The 22,649-nt window shown below is 41.5% G+C and overlaps 1 protein-coding gene across 1 annotated transcript in view; it reads left to right on the top strand.

Annotated features, from left to right (window-relative positions):
- The first annotated feature begins 774 nt into the window (after positions 1 to 774).
- LIN7A (lin-7 homolog A, crumbs cell polarity complex component) overlaps positions 775 to 22,649 on the top strand; it is a 56,065-nt gene continuing 34,190 nt past the window's right edge. Inside the window, exons 1-2 of the mRNA XM_029910872.1 lie at positions 775 to 858; positions 14,346 to 14,464. The gene's annotated coding sequence lies outside the window, so the exon portion shown is untranslated. The remainder of the gene's footprint in view (positions 859 to 14,345; positions 14,465 to 22,649) is intronic.

Here is a 22,649-nt window from a genome sequence, read left to right as displayed (position 1 = left end):
CTTTCCCCATTGCTAGAGCTTCCCCCTGCAGCAGGGAAAGACTCCAGCAGCGGGACACGGAAGGAGGCACTGCTTGGGTGTGTAGAGAGCCGCGTAGGGCAGAGCTTTTTCTTTCTGAGGTCTCCCCGCAGCCCCAAACATGCTCTAAAAATTCCACGGCCCACCTCTGCCACAATAACTGGTTTTCTGCATATAAAAGCCAGGGCTAGCGTTAGGCAGTAGCAAGCAGGAGCCACCATGAAGCTACATTGCTCAAGCTTCAGCTTCAGCCGTGGGTGGCGGGGCTCAGGGGCCTCAGCTTCAGTCCCATGCTGTGGGGTTTCGGCTTTCTGCCCTGGGCCCCAGCAAGTCTAATGCTGGCTCTACTTGGAGGTCCCCCTGAAACCTGCTCAAGGCCCCCTAGGGGGCCCCAGAACCCTGGTTGAGAACTACTGGCATAGGGTATATGCTGTGACAATCAGGGTCCAGACCCCCCCAGGGGAGAATAGGGGCTCTTAACCCCAGAGAGTAAGCATTTGAATCAGCTGGTTGTATGCAATGTTGTGTATAAAAATATGTGGAGTAAAGTCTTTTATGAAAGCACGTAATGTTTTGAACTTGATGGCCATTACGAGATATGTATACAGACTGTGGTTATATATTTATTTATATAGAATACTATGTCTATGACCTAAGCTACAATTTCAAATATACCTCACAGCAGGGAGGAGTGCATTCCCAGCTAGGTGTTAAGACAAAACCAGATGCAAGTAATGATCCATGTTGCAACCCAGGAAAAGACAAATGATTGACCATTACAGTTAATAGGAAGCCACTGAGACACCCCAGCTACCAAGTCAAGAGGGAATTTTCTCCATTGTGAGTAATGATGAATCACAATAGTCTGACAGAAAGGGGGGGAAAACCAACAAAAACAGTGCAAACCCTTAAAAGAGAAGGGCTTTGAAGTGAAGGCTTTCTAGAAAGTGATGGGCAGCCTCTAAACAGGAAACTGTCCCTGATATGCTGGATCCCATCTATGATGGGGCATACTGGAAAACTGTTCAAACACAATAGGTAACTTGTATAAGGAAAGAGAATTTACCTAATATATAAGTGTAAAGCCTGAAGTTGCGTCTTTATGTTTATTTTCTGTCTGACTTGCATGTGTTTGCTTTTTCTTACTATTTCTTCTCTGAATTTGTGATTTTTCTTTTAAACAAAACTTTTTGTTTATTTTTATCCAAAGCACGTCTCCAGTGTGCAAGCTTTATGGTGTGTGTGCCAAACTGATAACTGGGGGCAGTTTTCACATGTTTGGGGTGACGAACCAGAGGGGAAAGGTCTGAGTGTCTTGTACTTAAGAATTTGGGGAGATTTATATAGAAAACTATACATATAAAATGATGGGGTCTAAATTAGCTGTTACCACTCAAGAAAGAGATCTTGGAGTCATTGTGAATAGTTCTCTGAAAATATCTGCTCAATGTGCAGCAGCTAGGGTTGCCAGTTTTGGGTGGACATATTCCTGGAGGTTTCATCTCATGACAATCTTTAATTTCTGGAGACTCCAGGACAATCCTGGAAGGTTGGCAACTGTAGTAGCAGCAGTCAAAAAAAGCTAACAGAATGTTAGGAACCATTAGGAAAGGGATAGATAAGAGAGTAAATATCGTAACGCCAGTATATAAATCCATGGTACACCCACAACTTGAATACTGCATGCAGTTTCCCCACCCCCCCTCCTTTCAAAAAAAGATATATTTGAAATGGTAAAAGTACAAAAAGGGCAACAAAAATGATTAAGGATATGGAACAGCTTCCATATGAGGAGAGATTAAAAACACTAGGACTGTCCAGCTTGGAAAAGAGACAACTAAAGGGGGGTATAATAGAGGTCTATAAAATCATGAATGGTGTGGAGAAAGTGATTAAGGAAGTGTTATTTACCCCATATCTTAACACAAGAACCAGTAAAAATTAATAGGCAGCTGGTTTAAAACAAACAAAAGGAAGTACTTCTTCACACAATGCACAGTCAACCTGTGAAACTCGTTGTTAGGAGATGTTTTGAAGGCCAAAATTATAGTGGGGTTCAAAAAAGAATTAGGAAAGTTCATGGAGGATAGGTCCATCAGTGGTATTAGCCAAGATGGTCAGGGATGCAACCCCACGCTCGGTCTCTCTGAGCCTCTGATTGCCAGATGCTGGGACTAGATGACGGGATGGATCACTTGATAATGCCATGTTCTGTTCATTCCCTTTGAAACATCTGGCATTGGCCCCTGTTGGAAGACAGGATACTGGGCTAGATGGACCATTGGTCTGACCCAGTATGGGCATTCTTATGTTTTTATGTTGGGATCACCCTGAGAGGAGTAACTAGGCTGGTGGAAGCGAGGTTGAGACTTGTGGGCTGGTGTCAGGACTCTGAGCAATAGCAGCATAGAATTAAGACACCCAAAGCTACAAGAAGGCAGTGACAGAACCCCTTAGAGATCTGGATGATGATACCCAAAATGTCACACATACCCACAGGGTTCAGGGTTGCTCTACTCACCTAGTAGTGCCATACTGTCTACACTGCTGTTTATACCCATACTAGTGGAGCATGCAGTGTGTGTACTCTATGCGCTGCCAAAAGGAGTGTGCAGTGTAGATGTACCTTTAATTTTTAAAAATGATGTCCTACCTGCTAATAATGAAGTTCTCGTCACAGTTGGGTATTGTCAAATATGGTAGGGCCAGTGGCCGTTTACCTAGACCACTTGAAAAAGATATGCATGAGTAGCTGTAGCAATATTCAGTTGTTGGAATGTAAAAGTGCTCTTGCATTAGACCTGTAATGATTACCAGATCATTTATTTAAACCAAAATAATAGAACATTAACATTGGTTTTAACTATAATTATTTTGAGTAGACTTCAAAGATATACGTATATATTATAGATGCAGTACAAAAATGTACTATAAAGGCCTGGATAACATTACTGGATTTTAACTGATTAAATTGTTGCTCCCTGCACACCATTATGCCCAATTTATGATAGTGAGGTATACCTCTAAGATGACTAGTTAGCATGAAATTTTGTACAATTTAAAAACAAACAAAAATGGCACAAAAAGACTCCTCACTTTCTCCATTCTTCTAAACTCTCTATTTTAATCAGTAAATTAAAGAGAATTACTGGAACAAGAGAGAACACTATTCTGTGAGTAAGTAAGGAACTACACACAAGAATGAAAGCAAATTGGGCAGTCTGGTGTATGACACCATAGAAGGAAGTGTAATGGAATACAAAGTAGCAAATGACAGCAGGGTTCTACTAATACCAAGGATTTTCAGAAGTATACACTAAAATTCATCCAAAACTGAATATTACAGAAATAACTACACTTAATTAGAAGAGTAGGAGATCAAGATGAACTGTGAAGTTATACAAGGATTTATTTGATTGAAACTCTTCACCTTCTGCCTAGATAAAATCTTTAGACACACTTGAATGAGGGAGAGTGACATGCCTAAGGCTTGGTCTACACTATGAGTTTAATTCAAATTTAGCAGCGTTAAATCGAATTAACCCTGCACCCGTCTACACAACGAAGCCATTTATTTCGAAATAAAGGGCTCTTAAAATCGATTTCTGTACTCCTCCCCGACGAGCGGAGTAGCGCCAAAATCGATATTGTCATTTCGAATTAGGGTTAGTGTGGCCGCAATTCGATGGTATTGGCCTCCGGGAACTATCCCACAGTGCACTATTGTGACCACTCTAGACAGCAATCCAAACTCGGATGCACTGGCCAGGTAGACAGGAAAAGCCCCGCGAACATTTGAATTTCATTTCCTGTTTGCCCAGCACAGGAGAGCATAGGTGACCACAGAGAGCTCATCAGCACAGATAACCATGCAGGCCGATAACCGAAAAAGAGCACCAGCATGGACCGTTCGGGAGGTACTGGATCTGATCGCTATACGGGGAGAGGATTCAGTGCTAGCAGAACTTCGTTCGAAAAGACGAAATGCCAAAACTTTTGAAAAAAATCTCCAAGGGCATGATGGAGAGAGGCCACAATAGGGACTCAGATCAGTGCCACGTGAAAGTCAAGGAGCTCAGACAAGCCTATCATAAAACAAAGGAGGCAAACAGTCGCTCCGGGTCAGAGCCGCAGACATGCCGCTTCTACACCGAGCTGCATGCAATTCTAGGGGGGGCCGCCACCACTATCCCATCTCCGACCATGGATTCCGAGGCGGGGGTAATCTCATCAGCCACACCTGAGGATTCTGCGGACGGGGAAGAGGAGGAGGACGAGCTTGCGGAGAGCACACAGCACTCCGTTCTCCCCAACAGCCAGGATCTTTTTCTCAGCCTGACTGAAGTACCCTCCCAAGCCAGTAGCCAAGACCATGACCCCATGGAAGGGACCTCAGGTGAGTTTACCTTTTAAAATATAAAACATGGTTTAAAAGCAAGCGTTTTTTAATGATTAATTTGCCCTGAGGACTTGGGATGCATTCGCGGCCAGTACAGCTACTGGAAAAGTCTGTTAACGTGTCTGGGGATGGAGCGGAAATCCTCCGTGGACATCTCCATGAAGCTCTCCTGGAGGTACTCCAAAAGCCTTTGCAGAAGGTTTCTGGGCAGTGCAGCCTTATTCTGTCCTCCATGGTAGGACACTTGACCACGTCATGCTAGTAGCAAGTAATCTGGTATCATTGCCCGACAAAGCCTGGCAACGTATGGTCCCGGTGTTTGCTGGCATTCAAGCAACATCCGTTCTTTATCTCGCTGTGTAATCCTCAGGAGAGTGATATCGTTTATGGTAACCTGGTTGAAATACGGGAATTTAATTAAGGGGACAGAGGTGGCCGTTCCTACTGGGCTGTTTGCCTGTGGCTGAAAAGAAATCTTTCCCTGCAGTTAGCCAAGCGCGGGGGGGGGGGAGAAATTGGCACTGAGCTTTTCGCCTTTGGCTAGCAGGGATCTTCCCTGATACCAGCCATGCAGTGGGGGGAGGGGTACAGCGATCATCCCAGAGAATTGGATGGGGGGGAGGGTTAGTTTGTTTTCTGCTGCTGAAGGTTAACAGGAAAACCGCAGCAGTCAAACGGCTTTGCTTGGTATGTGGGAAAGGAGGGCGCAGAAGCCGAAAGACAATGGCTTTCCATGGCCGCATGCAAGCCGAATACTGTTGCCCGGACCTGCATCTGTGATCTCTAACACCAAAGCCACAGGCACTCAATATTAAGATGGAAAATGCGACCTTGTACTGAAATCACGTGCTATGTAATGTGAATAGTGTTTTTCACCGTGAAAGAGTATAAGCATTGTTCTGTAAAATGTATCTTTTTAAAAACTTCTCTCCTTTTTTCCATCCCTCCAGCAGCTGCAAATTTTTCAAGCCTCCCTCCTCCGTCCCGAAGGCTATCTCAGATAAGGAGGCGGAGAAAGAGGACGTGAAACGAGATGTTCTCGGAAATAATGGAATGCACCCGCAATGAAAGAGCTCATTTGAATGAGTGAAAGGACACGGTATCTAAGTACAGGAAAGATGCCAGTGAACGTGAGGTCATGAGGGACGCTCGAGATGAGAGGTGGCAGGCTGCAATGCTGGGGCTGCTGCGTGATCAAACGGACATCCTCCGGCGTCTGGTGGAGCTTCAGGAACGGCAGCAGGATAACAGAGTGCCGCTGCAGCCGCTGTATAACCTACCTCCCCCCTCACCATGTTCCATAGCCTCCTCACCCAGACGTATAAGAACATGGGGGGGGAGGCTCCGTGCACCCTCCCACTCCACCCCAGTGGACAGCCCAACCAAAAGGCTGTCATTATATTGAATTTTTTCAGTGGCCTTTTACTTCCCTCCTATCCTGCTCCCAAACCTCATCCGGGTTACCTTGTCGGTTCTCTCCCTATGTTTATAATCAATTAATAAAGAATACATGATTTTTAAATGATAGTGACTTTATTTCGTTTAAAAGTAAGCTGTGATTTAAGGGGGGAGGGTGGTTTGCTTACAGGGAATGAGTCAATCAAGGGGGCAGGTTTTCAACAAACAGAACTTTCACACCGTAGTCTGGCCAGTCATGAAACTGGTTTTCAAAGCTTCTCTGATGCGCAGCGCTTCCTGGTGTGATCTTCTAATCGCCCTGGTGTCTGGCTGCGCAAAATCAGCAGCCAGGCGATTTGCCTCTGCCTCCCAGCCTGCCATAAAGGTCTCCCCCTTACTCTCACAGAGATTGTGGAGCACACAGCAAGCAGCAATAACAATGGGGATATTGGTTTGGCTGAGGTCTGACCGAGTCAGTAACGAGCACCAGCGACCTTTTAAACGGCCAAATGCACATTCTACCACCATTCTGCACTTGCTCAGCCTGTAGTTGAACAGCTCCTGACTCCTGTCCAGGCTGCCTGTGTATGGCTTCATGAGCCATGGCATTAAGGGGTAGGCTGGGTCCCCAAGGATAACTATAGGCATTTCAACATCCCCAACGGTTATTTTCTGGTCCGGGAAGTAAGTCCCTTGCTGCAGCCGTTTAAACAGAGCAGTGTTCCTGAAGACGCGAGCGTCATGAACCCTTCCCGGCCAGCCCACGTTGATGTTGGTGAAACGTCCCTTGTGATCCACAAGTGCTTGCAGCACCATTGAAAAGTACACCTTGCGGTTTATGTACTGGCTGCCCTGGTGCTCCGGTGCCAAGATAAGGATATGGGTTCCATCTATCGCCCCACCACAGTTAGGGAATCCCATTGCAGCAAAGCCATACACTATGACCTGCACATTTCCCAGAGTCACTATCTTTGGTAGCAGCAGCTCAGTGATTGCTTTGGCTACTTGCATCACAGCAGCCCCCACAGTAGATTTGCCCACTCCAAATTGATTCCCGACTGACCGGTAGCTGTCTGGCGTTGCAAGCTTCCACAGGGCTATCGCCACTCGCTTCTCAACTGTGAGGGCTGCTCTCATCTTGGTATTCTGGCGCTTCAGGGCAGGGGAAAGCAAGTCACAAAGTTCCATGAAAGTGCCCTTATGCATGCGAAAGTTTCGCAGCCACTGGGAATCGTCCCACACCTGCAACACTATGCGTTCCAACCAGTCTGTGCTTGTTTCCCGGGCCCAGAATCGGCATTCCACGGCTATAACCTGCCCCATTAACAGCATGATCTCCAAAGCACCGGGGCCCGCGGTTTGATAGAATTCCATATCCATGTCCTCATCACTCTCGCCACTGCGCTGCCGTAGCCTACTACTCACCGCCTGGTTTTGCAGGTTCTGGTTCAGCATAAACTGCACGATAACGCGCGAGGTGTTTACAATGTTCATGACTGCTGTCTTGAGCTGAGCAGGCTCCATGCTTGCTGTGGTATGGCGTCTGCATTGTTCACCCAGGAAAAAGGCGCGAAACAGTTGTCTACCATTGCTTCCCTGGAGAGGAGGGAGGATGTACCCAGAACCACCCGCGACAATGTTTTTGGCCCCATCAGGCATTGGGATCTCAACCCAGAATTCCAATGGGTGGAGGAGACTGCGGGAACTATGGGATAGCTACCCACAGTGCAATGCTCCGGAAATCAACGCTAGCCCCGGTACGTGGAGGCACACCGCCGAATTAATATGCTTAGTGTGGCCGCATACATTCGACTTTATACAATCTGTTTCCAAAATTCAAATTATATAAATTCGGATTAATCCCGTAGTGTAGACATACCCTAAGTCTCCTCAGATTTTCAAACATTGGCTGAAACTCTCCCATTTACACTGCCCTGGGTGTATTTCTACTCTGCCTTGGTGAGCTTTTTAAATAACTGTTTTTTGAAATGTCAGAGACAAACTGTGTATTCTTACTATTAATTGCAGTGACATCCCTAATGGCATTTTGTGTTTATTTTATATATTTCTTCTTTCTGATAAATAATACAGTTTCACCTCCAATGAACTTTTTCATACCTAAAATGAGTGTGGCAGTAGAAAGACAAAATGTGTGTCAGAAAGGTGGGGAGTCTACTATCCAAAACCTTGTTAGTCTACAAGAAATTTTTATATTTCCTTATTGCGAGCAGTCCAGCAAGATGATTCCAGACCAGCTGGTGAAAAAAAAAAGCCATATATTGCTTATGTAAGCAATTACTGCTTGAACCCTTGAACCAAAACTAACTTCACAGAACACTGTCAAAAAGAGTTTTATGCCAATGGGTAAAAATTGTTCAGGGGGCTGCAGATTATAACAGTGCGATCTCCAGATAAGCACAGGATTGGAAGACTCTACATTAATTAATGTAGTACAGCTCTTACCTCCAGTGTAGATAGTGGATCTAAGTATCTTGCATTCCAAGAGTTACTGAAATTTTGTATCACTAAACACTGACAGTTAGTGTCACTCTTGAACACAAAATGATTCAGAATGCTAAAATCAAGTATCCTGGCATTTCTATGAATTGCTGAATTTCCTGGATCTCCTGAGTTAGAATTAAGACAAACCTTGCCAAATTCTGCCATCAGTGACAGCTATTATACATACTCCAATGAAAGCTAGAATTTACCTTACAAACTGCTAACAGAACTGTGACATGTCTATCAGTGTTGGCGTTTCTAGGATCCTTATTTCTCATAGCATCTGGGTTTGGTTGTTGTTTTGGGGCTACAGTGATCTGAAATGCAATACTGGAAATAATATTTATGTTTAAAATAGTCAACAGATTAATTTCAGGCAAATCTATCTAAATTGTGTTTAATGACATTAGTTTGAATAAAGAGACAGCAGGGGAGAATGATATATAATTATACCATTTGAAAGAAGTGAGACTAAACATAGGGACCGAAGGATAGTGATAAACAAGCAAAATGACCTGCCTTTACAACTGTATTATGCTACATGGTTATGTCTGCACAATTCTACTTCATTTAATATTGCATGGTAATGTTCCAGTTTTTAATCACAGTATGAAATCATACTAGCTCCATGTTCTAGTGATTTCTCTCTCTTTCTTTATGTCTGTACAGTAACATTATAATAGCCTGCGTATGGTCCCCAGGAATGCAAACGAAACTGCATTCAAATGAAAAAATATAAAAATATTACATTAGATGAGAATTTTTCTGAAAACAATGTTCCTTTTCAATGCACACTGTTGATATAATGTGTTCCATCTGCAGCCACCTCACCATTATCTGTGTTTCACTGATAATGTGACCCACCATGCTGAAACATTATTTCCTCAAGTGCTGCTTGTGAGTTCAATGATGAGAAGAGAGGAGAAGTGAACAGAATGTTAAATAGAATGGGGGGAGAGTAGAGATCATTGCTTAGATAGAAGAGAGAAGTATAAAGAGGTGTTGGTAAAAATAAAAATGTAAGATGAGCATTAGGTCCAAAATGGAAAGAATAAACAGATGTTCCTTTTATGGTATGTTCAACATAAAATATCAGGTAATCATTGATCCCCAGTCTTCAAACAAAACTCCCATTGATCTCAATGGAAGATCAGTGAGTGGAATGAAGACAAATTCATGCTGATTTGATTGAAATCTAAGTTTCTATCAAATGAAATTGTGATCAAAGGGATTATTATTGGAAGGCTTTTGTTTAAAAAAATAATCTGGTTCCCTGGCTGATGAAAGGGATGAATTAGAAATAGTAAAGAGAGAAGACTGAGTTTAATTTCCTTTATTATAGAATATAAATGTAGCTTTAAACTGATTTAAAAATAGTTTCATAATTTCAATGGATTTTTAATTAATTAATTTCTACAAATATGTGAGAAAATATTATAAGAACACTTTATTGCCCATTCTTCATAACAAACAGAACTAATTCCTTAGAATAATTACACAGCAAAAGGAAGATTTGGTCAAGAAAAGAACCCCAAAGGGAAATTCTGGCCCTATTGAAAACAAGAGGAGTGTTCCCATTAAGTTCAATAGGGGCAGGATTTCACCCCACATGTTAACTTCTCACAACTAACTTTGAAATCTTCATAGCTGCCAGTCACATCACTTCTTCCTCATTCCTTGGAACTATTATTCACATTTTAACTCTGCCCTCAAGCAGTTATTCCATGTTGGGTGAAATTCTCCCTGTCCAGAGGGCCAGCACAAAGCCTATGCTCCACTTGAGCCCTTATGCAGGGATGAACTTCACACTTGTTGAACCTGCCTTAGAGCGGGTGTTTATCCAAGCCTCGCCTCAACAGGCGTATCACTGGAAAGCCGTACAATGTTTCAAACCCTCATAAGGTAATATTTTACCTTCATGCCTATATTTTATAGTGTATGTTGAATCTTGTTTTGTCTTATGAAACAAGAATAACGCTTATGACAAAGGTGTCTGCTTGTAACAAACAGATATGGCCATGAGCACATTCCTCATTTTCACTTTGGGATTTAATCCTCCTCCAAGCTATTTATTGCTTCATATATTCTTCTGTCATGAAAATTATCCCTAAAGTCACTACCAAATGGAGTCAGAGCACTGGGCCCAGCAGTGATAAGGGTAGGGACGCAGCACATTGTTAAGAAATATGATCGGGAGATAATACATCAAAGCAACAGCTTGGATCACTACATCTATTTTACAGCATTGGATGAATTTGGGAGCATGGAAAGTTATATAATTTTTTAAAAAATGTCTTTGTAATAGGGACCTTGATAGTTTCTCATTATATTTTCTGAGCACTGGAATTTCCTTATGTTACCTGCAAATGGAAACTCCCAGTGCGATATTACTTGCTCGTGTCAGAAACAATAAATTAAATGGTATCATTTATTTACTTGCTCCTAGTCTTGGGAAATCTTCCAACTCCTGGGGCCAAAGGGTAAATAATTTACTGTTTTCAGCATCCCAAAACCCCAGACAGTGATGCTTCAACTTTTACTGTAGCTTACAACAGCATCTAAGACTTTGAGTTTCATCTTTTGAAATAAGTATACATATGCATTTCTTAGACTTTCATTTTAGAAAAACAAATAGTGTGCAATACTGCTTATATAGTTAAAAATTGCATTTGCTCAACTAGTGAACATCTTGAGTTTTAAAGTATGAGAAATAAAATATTGAAATAAAGTATATGTGTTATCAGCAGAAAGGTTTACTTTGGGTTTCAGTGGCAGGGTTTACAGTTCTGAAAAATTTCTAGGCAGGAAGTATCCTGCCTTCATGATCATTGATCAGCGATGGACAATTTTGTCCTGATAAAGTAATGCTTAGAACTTAATATCCTTGATAGAGATGATTATATGAGTGAGGGTCTGTGAAGATCACTCTCAACTTGTTCTCTGCAGCTTAGATTAGTGTCTGGGGCCCTATTCTCTCACCACAGAGCCTGTGTAACTCCCAGCAAAGTCAATACCTTGTAAGCAATATTCCTAGCCTATCTCACAGAGGGAGAATAAAGCCCTAGCTCTCCTGCTCCTGCAGTTGAATTACATTTCTTAATAAACCTTATAGTGTCTTTCTAATTTGCATCTGGATTCTTTATTACTACACAACTGTAAGCACTCGCATGGTGAAGGTCTGACTCAAGAAAACCAGGTATAGTGGCTATGGTTTGAAAACCCCCACAGGAGCACCATCTACATACACATTCTGTATTATACTCACCTAGTAAAGCATGGAGAAAGTAAAGTACTCATGACTTTTGTTATGGTAAGCAAGATAGTGAAAAGTAATACCTCCCACAATTTGCATAATGGAGTCCTGGCCCGTGACTGGGACTCCTAGGTGCTACGATAATACAAATAATAGGCAGTATATCATCAACTGGTAAAGTTAATACCGTTGGTAGTTTTCGTTATTTAGTTTAAGAACAATCACAAGCTTTGCTTTATTAGCATTTTCATGGGGTGCTGCCTGAATTTGTGTTTATTCATGGGCAACTACTCTATCAGAAAATGGGAGATGCCCACTTCAGCAAATGACAACTTGGCACTCAGTTTTGCCTAGGAATTCACACACTCACCTCCTGTTGATTTCACATCAGAGAGCATGAATTTGTCATTTGTACTACCATGTTCCTCTCTTTGCAATATATTGCAATACTAAATGCAAGCTTGTCCTACTTCTAAATGCAATTAATCATACTGTGAATGATCCAGGCACCAATTCAGGAAGGCACTTAAGCACATGCTTATCTTTAAGCATATACATAAAACCCATTGATTTCAATAGGAAAATGACATGCCTAGAGCTAATTAAGCATTTGCTTTAAGAATAGGGTTACTTTACAGAATCAGGGTGCCAAAAGAACATTGATGTCAGTGGGAGTCTTTCCACTGAATTTAATAGGTTTTGGATCAGGACCATAGTGAACATGGGGAGAAGCAGAGAATCCACAGAACTAGGAGGTAGAACAGCTAAGTGGGAATAAAATAGTGGGGGATCAGCCAGCAGCCGCACTGCGGTTCTGCTCAGTATATTTTGGGAGGAGGACTAGGAAGGAAGCTCTAAACTGGGCTAACCAGGGTAAAAAAAAAAAAAAAAAAAACACAAAACAACACACCTTGTAATTTAGAGCAGCTGAAGGGCTTTTCTAAGCTCTGGCAACTGCAGAGGTCCAATCAGAACTGCTATGCCAGCAAAGAGTATTGGGCAATTCTAAGATGCAGCCCTTCATCTGCTTTGTACTGTCTGCATAGAGCAGAGCAGCTGAAGCTGGGGCCAAGGACTAAGGACTGGAAGTCTAAAAATTAACTAACTGTGAACCTCTCAGTTTGAATGGGAAATGTCAGAATTATGAATCTGGTAAAGAGCCATTTTTGGAGGTATTTCATTGTGAGAAAGATAGTTTTGTTCTTTGCATTTTTAACTATTATTATGAATATTAAAAAATATACTTTAAACCACTCATCTGAAGCCATCCTTTCCCCATTTCTAAATAGCTTCTCATGTCTGTGCCAGATAGGACATCTGCTCAGAAGAGCTAAACTGCAAGTGGAGGATTCTAAGAATTGTTTCAATTAGTGTAATCTCCCAGTCACAAACACTACAATCTTTATCATGGGGAAGGGGGGTTATTTAAGGTAATTTCCATTCATTATAAAGATTTTATTTTTAAATGCAGCTAAATCACATTTAAAATGCCTCAAATATTTTGCATGCATGTAGCATTGTATATTCCCTTAGTCACTATATGTCTACACGATGATATTTTTAGTATTTTGGTATAATTGGCTATTGATGGCACGGGTAGAAATGAAAATAAGTCTACATTAGAGGCAATGGGAATGACCAGACAATCAAGACAACATTACAATGTGGCCAGGCTTCATCTACTTCAGCAAATTTTGTGGCTATAATTCACTTCCAGTGCAGCTCCTGCAGCAGAAGTTGTAATGTAGGCTTCCATGACATGGTAGTAAAAATGTCTGAGCCCTGCCTATGCTACAGCTTCCACTGGTTAGAATCCACCCCTTACAGCTGCTTGTTTCAGTTAATTCTTGCAAAGAAATGTATTTTAACTAAGTGGACTGACTCAGCTCCCTCCCTTGATCAGTGGATAGCCTCCATCAAGTAATACATGGAACAAATCACTACCTATCATGCTTATACGGCCCCCATCACCACATTATTTGAACATCTCACAATCTTTAATATATTTATCCTCACAACATCCTTGTGAGGTAGGGAAGTGCTTTTATCCCAGTTTTACAGATGAGGAACCAAGGCAGAGATACTGAGTGACTTTCCCACAGTCATCCAGGAAGTACACGGCAGAGCAGGGAATTGAACTTAGCTCTTCAGAGCCCTGGGCCAGTGCTCTAATCGCTAGAGAAGCCTTCTTCTAGCAACAGGCAAAACAATTCTTGAAGAAAATATTAGTATATATTTCCAGGTTTGTACAAAGAAAAGATTAAATTCTTTCCTTATCCATTATCATACCAGATGGACTTATGTAAAGAGTAATTTTAACTCAGTCTTTGAAAGCATGCCCCATACCTCTTTGGTGCTGTTCTCTTTAATGCAGAAGGAAGCAGTTATATATTTCTAACTGTTTTAAACATACTACTGTATATTATCTGCTTACACTGGTATCTGTTTTTAGAAAAGAGTACTTGTAATTGATAAATACGCATGTAATGTCAGTACTGAAGGATTCAGATTTCTGAACAGCAGTGCCTACACATATATTAGTTTAAGGTAACGTATACATTTCAAGTGGTTTACCTGCAGAAATGAACTTTATCTTGTCTGCTAAAGAGTTATAAACACAAAAACAAATAAATTAAGCATTGATAAAGCTGTGCATTGAAAATATTGTGCATTGAAAATATTGATAATCACTATACCACTTATTTGGAACATTAATCATTCTTACATGTCAAATCTCTGCTTTTCTGAACTTTATTTCTATTTTTACCCATTCAGATGTTGCAAGAGCAATTGAATTACTGGAGAAACTACAAGAGTCCGGAGAAGTACCAGTACACAAGCTACAATCCCTAAAGAAAGTACTGCAGAGTGAGTTTTGTACAGCTATCAGAGAGGTACGGAAATGAAAGTCATTTCTTAGCATAGCCTTATTCCTGTCAGCGTTGAAGGAGCAGGAGTGCATTGTCCACCACAGCAAAGGATATGTGATTTGAAGTCATGATGCAGAGACAAAGTGGGGAAAATCCAAAATCCACTGATGTTAAGGGGACCCCTTCAGGGTCTGTACAGAGAAGTGAGGTCATGCTGTATGTGTTAGAAAGTTGTAGCCACTTGCCAGTTCTGAGGACTGGGAACATTACCCTGAGATCTGTGCGAAAAGGCCCTCCTTGCACTCTCCAGCAGTCAGTGATAAATTATGGCTGCCTCCCACACAGGTACACAGAGGGAGAATGTGATCCTTGTTCTCTCATCTCTCCTGGCCCTCCAACTTATCCACACAGGATGTCTCTAAAGCAGTAAAATATGTTCTGGGCTCACAATAGTGAGACAATAGTTAAGGCTGCTTCCGATTTTTTGTTTTACAGAGTTGGTTCCTTTCTGGAACCCTCTTTTGTAAGCATACCATGGGGAACGTGAACCAAATTTCATATATGTAAATGATAATGCTTTATCTTTCACTTTACAATTTCTTGGACAGAAGATACAAATGAAGCTAATCAGTCCAATAGGATTCCTAAATGTTTAGGATTATTTCCCTACTAAACTAAACATTATTTGTATGCAAGACTGAAGTGATTGGAAACATTCTTATGGAGACAACAGTTTACAGCTTGCAACCTGCAAGCCTCTCGGTTCTCCTTTGTGCTTATCTATTTAATGCCTAACACTAATCCTCCTTCAGTGACATCAATGGGAGTTCTATCGTTTACTTCAATGATAGCAGGATTGCACTCTTTGGTATTGAGGCAGCAGAAGTGCATTGATTGTGATTTTTTATTTTCATGAATGGCTGGAAGGAAGAGAAAAGGGAAGGTACATTAGTTTATCGGCAATGTGCAACACACCTTTATTTTACTGAATATGTTCTGCATTGCGAGAAACAGAGAGAGGTTTCCACTTAAATAGCCCACAGTTTTAAAGACTTTTTAGGGCAATACTGTTCCAAGACTGTAAATAATGGCACTCTCTATTCTAAGATGCTGATATCCTGGCTAGTCTTTTCATTTAACTAGCTAAATGTTTCCTTCATTGACAGCAGGAAGCACAGAAGGTTTATTTTTTTATATATACAGCACAGCTTGGCACTCAAGTTATAAAGGGGAGCTTTGCTATCTCTACAATATCACCAATGAAATCCTAGCACATTTATATTCATCAGCAGAAAATATTCTCAACAGCAACAAACATGTAGCTTTTTGAAGAGGTTTGGAGCATAGGAAGCTAGGAAATGGCCTAAATTGTAATGCAGTTCAGTGAACTAAAAATATCTAAGTAGAATTTGACAGGATCATCTATAAGGCATAGTAAGTGCTTTTATGGGCTATTGTGTAAAACCATCCTGTACTAAACTGATTTTTCTTTTACTGTTTTACACTAGTAAGTAAATAATATTCACTTTAGGATATTTATAATTATTTATTTACACAATAGTTGACCGACTCCAAATGAGTGGTCAGGTCAATTGTGCCAACTGTCATAAATGACATTTATTTTCTCTCTCTCTTTTTTAAATATCACTGAAAAAAAAAAGGAAATTCAATTTAAAAAAGCATTTTTATTCATGTCAGTCCTGACTTTCTAGTGAAAACTTTCAACTATATTACATTAACACAAATCTATTCATCTGTTATAGGTGAAGGTGGTAGCTCACCCAATAAATAAGGTTGCGCGACATATCTTATTATAAGACCCTGTTTTAGTTGCTTATACTGTGCCAAATTAATTGTTTGGGCTAAAATTTTCCATTCTGGGTGTCTGTGGCAGGCTGAAGGTTTTCAGAAAGTTTCTGCAAAAATGTTTCCACAATTTCTGAGAATTATATTAGGGGAAAATACGTTGTTTTGCTCATGTTAAAAAATTCTTGCAACTATTTTGTTGAGAAACTCTAGCATCTTCATGCATTGGAGCAATGGCTTGAAATTTAGCAGGAGTTGCCTTTTTGTCAGGGATGTGCCTTTTCCTGTTTCCATGAAAAAAAAAAAAAAAGCCCAAATTTGGGCACTTTACCAGCCCTTGAAAAATCTCAGTTCACACAATGCTCAGCAGAGACTTGTTAGAGTTTGACAGCTAAATTCCCTGAATCATTGCATCTGCATGCTCGAGGGTGGGACGGCAGAGGCAAGGCAGGACTTTCCCTGCAGTTGCTCCTCCTGGTTGCTGGGGGCTGCTGTGGACCCAGGCACAGAGCAGGGAGTCAGTCTCTCTTGTGCTCTCAATGCTCCCCCTGTTACTTGACATCAAAGCAGTGTGGAGGAGGCAGTAAATCCAAGTATTAAGAAGTTGTGAACTGCCAGAGTTAAGGTTCCCTGTGAAATTTTATTTGGGCCTCCAGTCTTTGCACAATCACATTTTTAATAGGAACCCAGTGCACAGGCTGGACCTGCTCTGGGGATGAATCACGGATGTGTAGTGAAGGAGACTGTTGTTCATAAGACCCCCTGCCTCATTTGTTGCCAAAGTTGGTAGGTGTATACCTGTTGTGATTACTGGGAGACAGTGGGCCTAAGCCTGCCCGAACCTAAAAGCCCTTCACCTCAACTGAAGGGAAGGGGCAATTGAACCCAAGCCTCAGTAAATACTGGTGACAACAAATGCAGAAACAGCGATGGGAATGAAGTCAAAGAGAAACAACAAAGGGAACTGGCAGGGAGACTGAGCACACAATGGGGTCATGCAGGGTGGGCAGCCTCATGAACTGGCCGAACACTGCAGGGTCCACCAGTCCCTCCAACCATAGGCCAGGTCTCAGATTCTGATGGTGCAAGCCAGGATCAACCTCCGGTGCACTAAGGGGGACTCCACTACCCATGTGCCTAGATGGGGGTTATATAGCAGGAGGAGATCCTTCCCCTGGTCGCTGAAGCTATTGTCCAGGTCCTGAGGAGGTTCTTGTAAAAATGACCAGGGAGGAGGATAAAAATATTGCTCAGGCATGCAGGAGTGAAATCAGGAAGGCCAAATCACACTTGGAGTTGCAGCTAGCAAGAGATGTTAAGAGTAACAAGAAGGGTTTCTTCAGGTATGTTAGCAACAAGAAGAAAGTCAAGGAAAGTTCGGGCCCCTTCCTGAATGCGGGAGGCAACTTAGTGACAGAGGATGTGGAAAAAGCTAATGTACTCAATGCTTTTTTTGCCTCTGTCTTCACAAACAAGATCAGCTCCCAGACTGCTGCACTGGGCAGCACAGTATGGGGAGGAGGTGACCAGCCCTTTGTGGAGAAAGAAGTGATTCGGGACTATTTAGAAAAACTCGACGAGCACAAGTCCATGGGGCCGGATGCACTGCATCCAAGGGTGCTAAAGGAGTTGGCGGATGTATTTGCAGAGCCATTGGCCATTATCTTTGAAAACTCATGGCGATCGGGGGAGGTCCCGGATGACTGGAAAAAGGCTAATGTAGTCCCCATCTTTAAAAAAGGGAAGAAGGAGGATACGGGGGAACTACAGGCCAGTCAGCCTCACCTCCATCCCTGGAAAAATCAAGGAATCAATTCTGAAGCACTTAGAGGAGAGGAAAGTGATCAGGAACAGTCAGCATGGATTCACCAAGGGCAAGTCATCCCTGACTAACCTAATTGCCTTCTATGAGGAGATAACTGGGTCTGTGGATGAGGGGAAAGCAGCGGATGTGTTATTCCTTGACTTTAGCAAAACTTTTGATATGGTCTCCCACAGTATTCTTGCCGGCAAGTTAAAGAAGTATGGACTGGATGAATGGATTATAAGGTGGATAGAAAGCTGGCTAGATCGTCGGGCTCAACGGGTAGTGATCAATGGCTCCATGTCTAGTTGGCAGCCAGTATCAAGCGGAGTGCCCCAAGGGTCGGTCCTGGGGCCGGTTTTGTTCAATATTTTCAATAATGTTCTGGAGGATGGCATGGACTGCACTCTCAGCAAGTTTGCAGATGACACTAAACTGGGAGGAATGGTAGATATGCTAGAGGGTAGGGATAGGATACAGAGGGACCTAGACAAATTAGAGGATTGGGCCAAAAGAAACCTGATGAGGTTCAACAAGGACAAGTGCAGAGTCCTGCACTTAGGACGGAAGAATCCTATTCACTGTTACAAACTAGGGACCGAATGGCTAGGAAGCAGTTCTGCAGAAAAGGACCTAGGGGTTACAGTGGACGAGAAGCTGGATATGAGTCAACAGTGTGCCCTTGTTGCGAAGAAGGCTAACGGCATTTGGGGCTGTATAAGTAGGGGCATTGCCAGCAGATCGAGGGACGTGATCATTCCCCCTCTATTCGATATTGCTGAGGCCTCATCTGGAGTACTGTGTCCACTTTTGGGCCCCACACAACAAGAAGGATGTGGAAAAATTGGAAAGAGTCCAGCGGAGGGCAACAAAAATGTTTAGGGGGCTGGAGCACATGACTTATGAGGAGAGGCTGAGGGAACTGGGATTGTTTAGTCTGCAGAAGAGAAGAATGAGGGGGGATTTGATAGCAGCCTTCAGCTGCCTGAAAGGGGGTTCCAAAGAGGATGGATCTAGACTGTTCTCAGTGGTGGCAGATGACAGAACAAGGAGTAATGGTCTCAAGTTGCAGTGGGGGAGGTGTAGGTTGGATATTAGGAAACACTATTTCACTAGGAGGGTGGTGAAGCATTGGAATGGGTTACCTAGGGAGGTGGTGAAATCTCCTTCCTTAGAGGTTTTTAAGGTCAGGCTTGACAAAGCCCTGGCTGGGATGATTTAGTTGGGAATTGGTCCTGCTTTGAGCAGGGGGTTGGACTAGATGACCTCCTGAGGTCCCTTCCAACCCTGATATTCTATGATTCTATGAAAAGACTGGTAACTCAGAGGTCTCAGGAAAGACCTCTCAGCTGGAAATAAGAACCGTCATTTGTATCGTGGCCCTCAGGTGGTGGAGGAAGGCACTTGCCAGCAAACTCCGTGCTGGGCTACCTGCACTATAAAGGAGACTGCAGGGCCTGAAGGCAGAAGGTATGGACCTGACTACAGATGCACCAGGCACTGTCTGCCCTCCCCCAGGAGGAGGCTCAGGATACCTGCAGAGACCCAGTGCAGCCCCAGCCAGAAAAAAATCCATCATGTATCTTAGTGGAGAAAGTTCCACTTTGGGGTTGAGGTTGGAGAAGAAAACATTTCTCTGGAAAGCAGATCTTGATAAACAGTGGCCAATTGAAACTGCTCAGGGGTTGGGATATTAAAACATGTGCCAGGGAAATGGATTATTGGGAAGAATGCAGGTTAGGTGGTCAAAGATGTGTGATAAATCCAATTTGTAAAATGCATAAATGCATGATAGATGAAATATGGCTTATCCCATCTATAATTAACTATACATGCAACAGATTAATGTATGATGGAATTACCCTTTAGGGCATTAAATGTTAGGCTAGATGATGATATAACAATATGAAATCCAATATGTAGCAACCTATTAAAATGGCTGTAACACATTGTATTAATGGAACCCCCAAACTGGCAAAAAAAAAATAGTCTTTGTTAGGGACGATCATTTTCTTTTAAAAGGGACCCTGATTGTAGTTAATAATTATGAATTTGATTTAAATCACCAGGTTTTATAAGATGGTTGTAAGATGCCATGTCAAGAATTGGTAATTAATGTTAAAAAAAACAGACCCTTATTTCTCCTGGAGTATGAGGTTGCCCTTTAAGAAGTTGCATATTAAAAGGTTTTGGAAATGAAGATTTTTGTTCACATGTAGGTTAAACAACTATATTTATTAAGATATCAGTGCCTCACTACCACCGTACCAAATAACTAAATATATAATAATAAAATTCAGCACCACTGGGACCAGTTTTCTCTGTGAATGTTATTTAAAATAAAATTTGATTGGTAATGTCCTATATCAGTGAAATGGATAATTTATTACATAAATTAATCTCATGTACAATAGGATTGGAAAGGCTAAATAAAGTCTGTCTAGTTTATAAACCAGGGAAGCTAAAATATGCATTGTCTTATTGCTTTATTATTGTAACATTTCTACCCAAATATCTGGTCATCATCTGATGCTATTTTTGCAAGACTGTCAACAGTTTTTAAAAGGGAGAAGCAGACATGGTTTAAGGAAAGTCACTCTATAGCTGCTGAGTACTTTGTATGGGATTATCTGGTGGAACAGTATTTGTTTTGAGGAAGGGTCAATATAAAGACTTTATTGATTTAAAATACGCTTTTTATCTGTGGATTAGAGTACTTTCTGGAGAAAACTTAATAAAACCAGTGAAGCGAGATCCTGGCTAAGTTGAAGTCAGTGGCAAAACTCCCATTGACTTTAATGGGCCAGGATTTCGCCCCTAGTGCTTTTGAAATACTTTTGATTATATTATATTGAAACTGGGGTTCATTACCAGGACGTTAGGTTAGAATTCAGTGAGAAACATTTATCCCCACCTTTAAAAGGTTTTTTTTTTTACAAGCCCATATTCTGTCACTATTCTTGGATATGGTACGTGTGAGTGATTTTGCTTTATTAATAATGGATGATAATTTCCATGCCTCAGTGATTTTAAGCACTAGAATCCCACACTGCTACATGCGGATATATCATTTTCTCCAGCTGGCTTACAGTGCCTTAATAAAATGTTACTTTCACACTTCATATGTTTTCGCAAACATTAAGGAGAAACACTAAGGTTGGGTGAGTAGTATAAGTTGGGTGCAGTGATATTGAGCAATGAAGAATTACCTGACAGCAGGGATCTGGCTAGATTCCTTCAACTATTCACCTTAGTTCTAGCATTCAGGATTTGTCATTCTAACATTTGGGATTTCTTTTTAAAAAGCTATATACAGTGCAATGTTTTTGGGGTGTGTGTTAGACTCAACTCACACTCCCTCCACCTTAACTTTCTTATAAGTTCTTTATTTAGAAATTTAAAGTGTGGTTACAAAAAAAAAAAAAAAAAAAGGATTCTGCAGGCCAAATTCTACAGTCTGTAACAGCTGAGCAACCCCAGTGTGCAGATTCTGCTCTCCATTACACTGGTGTAACTGCCTTTTTGTCCCCCAATCACCGAAGGCAGAATTTTAGTTAATTTTGTAGCTGGTAGATGAGCAGAAATAGAATCCTGTTCTCTCTATGTAACCCTACAGAGCCAACATGTGTACAAACGTACTCAAATAAAGCCACTAAAATATTACTTTGAATACACACAGGGAGAAGACCCATGGATGAAGATGATAGAATTTTCAGGATAGAACTGTCCTTTAACTTCAATATGAAACCCCAAATTTAAGTTTCCAGTTCTGCTCTTTTTACCCTTTGAAATTAAGGTTCTACACTACTCAACATGAGTAAAAGTGGAAGAATTGGACCTTTAGCAAGTTAACTAACTGATGGCCAAGGAGGCTACTCATCTGAATAAGGCAAACAAGATTTATCATTTAAATTACAGGTTATATAAAATATACCAAGTAAAACTATAGATTAAAAATACTCTCAGAACACATTCTTGTTAATTTAGCAGGAACAGTCTTACAGCACTGAATATGGAATTGTCCCAGATATAGTATGCAACTGTGCAGAACATAATCGTATGCAGTGTTGTTGTAGCCGTGTTGGTCCCAGGATATTAGAGAGGCAAGATGGGGTGAAGTGATATCTATTATTGGACCAACTTTTGCTGGTGAGAGAGACAAGCTTTCGAGCTTACACAGAGCTCTTACTGAAGAAGAGCTCTGTGTAAGTGCAGAAGCTTGTCTCTCACCAGCATAAGTTGGTCCAATAAAAGATATTAACTCATCCACCTTGTCCCCCGGAACATAATTGACTTTTAAATCTTGTATAAACAAGGTTTTAAATCTCTTAAAGAAATCTCTATGGTTGCAAAATTCTTTGTGAAGTTGTGTTCTTGGCAGTTCATATTGTAATTTCAGATCATATGTTTAACAGGTAAAGAGAGGGCAAATGTGATCGTTTGAAACTAGTAATGTAGTTTTCATTCCAAACTAACAGATCTTGGAAACAGTTTAAAGCTTGACTTTGGGCCAAGTTCAATGAGATTTTTTGTCATGCTTACAGAGCCAACTCTGGCTTTTTTGCCACTCCAAGCAAAAAAAAAAAAAAATCGGGGCGA

The sequence above is a fragment of the Terrapene carolina genome, unplaced genomic scaffold (genome assembly GCF_002925995.2).
Source record: "Terrapene carolina triunguis isolate 2854851 unplaced genomic scaffold, T_m_triunguis-2.0 Scaffold68, whole genome shotgun sequence".
NCBI classification, from domain to species: Eukaryota; Metazoa; Chordata; order Testudines; family Emydidae; genus Terrapene; species Terrapene triunguis.
Note: the sequence above shows the minus strand (reverse complement) of the source record. Positions and strands in the feature narration are given on the sequence as shown.